Source organism: Mauremys reevesii, linkage group 2 (genome assembly GCF_016161935.1).
Source record: "Mauremys reevesii isolate NIE-2019 linkage group 2, ASM1616193v1, whole genome shotgun sequence".
In the NCBI taxonomy this organism is placed as follows: domain Eukaryota; kingdom Metazoa; phylum Chordata; order Testudines; family Geoemydidae; genus Mauremys; species Mauremys reevesii.
In genome coordinates, this window is record NC_052624.1 from 263335423 (window position 1) to 263340602 (window position 5180).

Genomic DNA, 5180 nt, shown 5'->3' on the forward strand with positions numbered 1-5180 from the left:
CCCCCTCTCCCCCCCCACACACAAACACACCTTTGCCCAATAGGCTGAGGTTCTAATACAGGCCTTTGTGATGTCACTGCCATGCCCACTTCTCCCCTGCATGGCTGATGTCCTGAGCCTGGCCTGCCCTTTGGATACACTGACTGATCAGAATGAAGTGCTCTCAAATGAGCTACCAACTAACAGTTTGTTCATAGCCATTATTCAGCTGGTATGTTAGAAGAACTAGAATGTTAGAGAAAATCAGGAACCGCACAGAGACAACTATTGGAGAGAAGCAGCAAGATTAATCAAATACATGATTGGCTATGACTTATTTGCTTGATCTTAAAAGAGAACCAAGAGACCTGTGTCCTCCCTGTCAATAGCCTGCTGCTCGGCCAAACAGCATCAAGCCTCTTAGAGGTGGGAGTCTGAGAGGGTCTCACCAGATGTCCCAAAGGATGGCCCAGGTCACCACTGGAGGGGATCACTCTCAGAGCACTATTCCAGCCCCACCTCTTTGTGAGGGCCTCCCATAATGAGAGCAGCCCCTCCCCCTCCCCCCAACACAAACCTGCTTTGTGAAGGGAAAGAAGCAGGGAAAAGGAACAAAAGAAGCAAGAGAAAGGAGGGAGGGAAAGAGGAAAAAGGAAAGCAAAAAGGACAAACCCCAATGTCCCCAGTGATTCTAGGGCAGTGGTTCTCAGCTGGGGGCATATGTACCCCTGGGCGTATGCAAAGGTCTTCAAGGGGTGCATCAACTCATCTAGATAGTTGCCTAGTTTTACAACAGGCTACATAAAAAGGACTAGCGAAGTCAATACAAACTAAAATTTTATATGGACAATGACTTGTTTATACTGCTCTATAGTACATTACATGAAATGTAAGTACAATATTTATATACCAGTTGATTTATTTTATAATTATATGGTAAAAATTAGAAAGTAAGCCATTTTTCTGTAATAGTGTGGTCTGACACTTCTGTATTTTTATGTCTGATTTTGTAAGCAAGTCGTTTTAAAGTGAGGTAACACTTGGGGTACGCAAGACAAATCAAACTCCTGAAAGGGGTACAATAGTCTGGAAAGGTTGATAGCCACTGCTCTACTAGCATTGTACTTCATTATATGGATTTAAACAGACTGGCCAGATTATATAGCAAACTACAGAAAAGAGAGACATCTAGTGGTAATAAATGAATTTATGTGGAAATTACAATTTACTTAGTGTGGGTCTGATCCTGGAAGTAGAGGGTGCTCAACATCTGGCAGGATTCAGCCTATAAACAATTTGATTGATAGTAATTTCATCTTCATATGTTGGACTGGCATTACCAAGGCTGTTAGGGCAAAAGATGCCCTGACAGCTGTCTCATTCTTTAAGTATTTCAAATTATTATTAACGTGATGGTAGTACCAGGAGGCCTCAACCAAGACTGGGGACCCCATTGTGGTAGGTGTTGTAGATACACATAGTGAGAGATAGTCCCTGCCCCCAGAGAGGCTTAAAATCTAAAAAGATAAGACAGGTAAAGAATGGGAGAAGGGAAGGATTTTTCCCTGTCACACAGAAAGGCTAACAGTCAGGAAGTGTACTGGGGCCTCTTGAGGCACAATCTAGGGCCATCCTTCCTCTCTTATCTTCCATCTTATCCTCCATCCTTTTCTTCAAACGATTCCTGCTCCAAGGGGGAGTGGAACAATATTCTCTCTTTAGGTAGCACCATAGAAGTGTCAGGCACTTTACAGAGACATCAGACCATAAGATCCTTGGCTCAGAGAAGTTTACAGTCTTAATCACAAGGAAAACAAACTATGATGGAGGAGGATGTGGAGGAGGCAACAAAGAACAAGACGGAAAGGAGAACTGCTCTTGGAAGCAATAGCCATGGGTTAGCAATATCACAGTTTCAACATTTTCTCTTTCCTACAAGCATGCTGTTAATGTTTTGTTAAGTATTTTAAGATTTTATATAGCACCAATCACTCTGGCATCTAAGCAGTGCAGTCAACAGGGCCAGTTACGGCCCTTATATGCCAATACAGAGATTCTGAGCTGCACGGAAGCCCAAAGGCAGGCTAAGAAAAGCTGCCATAAATTAGCTCTCAGAGCTGTTGTAACTTACATCGGGGGCTGTCTGGACATCTTGACAGTCTGAAATCTTGACAGCACAATGATTGCCTAAAACCACCTTTGGCCCCTGCCTTAAGCTGTATCTTCTGTGTTGCATCTCTCAGAAGACATACGACAGAATTTGTCCCAATGTACATAAAACATTGGGTGGTTGCAAGTGGATTTCCTCAGAGTGCTTGCGGGAAGCAAGATGAAAGGAGGGATTTATTAAGATTTATTGTGGGTTTTGCTCCTTACACAGCAACAATAATATGAATAAATCACCTGGGCACAGTTGGGTCCCAGATAACTATGTTTGTTAACTATATACATATATGCAAGGCCAGCTACATACTAGAGCTAGGCAAAAATCTGAATTATGTCCCCTGGAAATTTTGATTTGTGACATTTGTTTTTGTCCCGAATTGAAATGAAAAGTTGAAATATTAAAACCTCTGATGGAATGAAAAATTCTGGAAAATTTTGATCAGAATGACTCATTTAACTTTCAACATTCCAGAATGTAAACATTTCAGTTCAGTTTGTGGAACCAAATCAAAATGGTTTGTTTTGAGTAGTATCAACATGCACTGTAATGTCTCTGTGGTGCCATGATGCTTCCTGGGCATTATAGGTTGGGAGCCCAGTGTCCTCTTATGGACAAGGCTACCTGGCCAGGCCACATCCCATGAGACTCCAGTGATGCACATAGTATCTTGGGCAGAGGAAGATCACAGTGCATCATGGAAGATGTAGTATGGCCAAGGAGACCAGCCCATAGAGGAGAATGGGAGCATGAGGTACAAAAACTACAACTCCCATGAGGCACCATGATGCTTTAGGCAGATACAGTTTAATGTCAGATTGACTCAAATCAAACTGTTTTCCAACCCAGAATGAAAATTTCATCAAAATTAAAATTTTCCAGCAGAAAATTTCAATTTTGCAGAAACTGCATTTTCTGTCACAAATCATTTCAACAGGAAGTTCTCAAGCAGGCCTACAACTCAAACACTGCTGCTGCTTCTAAAACATAGAACACAGTGAGCACCACTAGAAGGCTAACAAACTAATTAAAGGGATGCTTCCCTATTCCCAGGGGCGGCTCTAGCGATTTCGCCGCCCCGCAGCTCCGGTGGACCTCCCACAGGCACGCCTGCGGATGCTCCACTGAAGCCGTGGGACCAGTGGACCCTCCGCGGGCACGCCTGTGGGAGGTCCGCCGGAACCGCCTGCCGCCCCCCTGGCGACTGGCGGAGCGCCCCCCGCGGCATGCCACCCCAAGCACGCGCTTGGCGTGCTGGGGTCTGGAGCTGGCCCTGCCTATTCCTATAGATGACAAGAATTTAAATAAATACAGTAAATAAAAATACAGACTACTGTCCAATAGAAGATATTACCTCATCCATCTTGCTCTCTCATATCCTGGGACCAACACAGCTACAACAACACTCAGAAAAACAACTCAGAATAAACAGAGCCAAATACATGCTTTCCTGCATGACCACATCCTCCAGGGAATGGCTGTAATATCTGGTTGCCTTACACACACTAATGCAAGAGTCCTGTCCCATTTGATAATAAACTACCTTACTGCATGTAAGTTTTCAGTTTGTGCAGGAGAAATCTTATTTTGTACATTTCATTCGGGATGTTTTGGAGAAGACTAATCACTTCCCACTTGTGCTAAACAGTATTCAGATAATTTGACTAATCATTTCCATGCAGGTTGTCTTGAGAATTAAACCTTCTGTTTCAGAACAAAAAGCCATAAAACTCTACGGGCAGGTTTACACTAGGGCAGGGATGAATGCTCTGAGATCGATCCACTCACTGGCGGTCTAGTAAAGACCTGCCAAATTGACTGCAGATCGCTTTCCAGTCGCCCCCTGTACTCTCTCTACCCCCAACAAGAAGAGTAAGGCAAGTTGACCCCCCGTGGTGTAGACTCAACCTAACATAGCTGGAGTTGTGTAGCGTAGGTCGACTTACCGCGGTAGTGTAGACATAGCCTAAGGCTCAACCAAAGATTAATACCGCACTTAAACAAAAGCAGAATGGTTTTAAAAAAACAACACCCTAGTCAGTTATTTCTATAGGTTTTTAGAACAACTATTGGCTTTATCTCTATTACATTTTATAAGCCTTTTGCATATGATATTATCTACCTTTTTAACTTCTGTGTTTATATTAATCACATTTTAAAGAGAGAACATTAGGATTCTTTTAAATAAATATTGATTGATTTAGGAAGTTTAAACAGGTTTACAATTAGAATTTTTAATTATTTAACTGTAATTTGTACATCCATGACACTTAAACAGAAAGGAACCAAAAGATTAAGTGGAGAGGAATTATTTGTTCTTGGACAATAAGTGGGATTCTCCAACTGTCTAAGATGTCTCATATGGTTGCCAATACTGTGGTATCTGAGAACCTCACAGTTCTTAATTTAGTTATCCTCCCAACATCTCTCCCCATTTTACATAACGGAGGCACAGGCAGTGAGTCCAAACAGAGCCCAAGGTCACTCAGGAAGCCTGGGCAGGGAATTTAATACAGATCTACCAAAGCCCAACCTACCGTCCTAGCTATTGAGTCATCCCGCCTCTCACCCTAAAGCCTTGTCTACACTGGTGGTGGGATGTAGGGTACATGTAACTACATGCAACAGTTAACAGCAAGCTGCATCCCCATTGTGGTGTGTAGCTGCACATGGCAGTGAAAGGCTTTGGCAGTGGGGAGGCTGCAAATGGCACTGCTTGGGCATGTAGAGAGAGTCTTGTAGGGTATATACCCTAAGGTTCTGATGCGTCTTGCTCACCTAAGCAGGCTTTACACTACTATTTACACCCATGCATGCAGCGTATGTACTCTAAATACCACCCTAAGCATAGGCATAACCTAGCAGTCCATCTCGGATTAAGATATTATAATGCTTTTGGCCAAAGCACGTAAATCGGAGTCTAAGGATAGGGATTCTAGTTCCAGCTTTGATACCAATTTGTTCTGAGTTTCTGTTCCCCATCTATAAAATGGAGATTACCATATTTCCCTGCCTTAAAAGGAGGATTTTAGGCTAA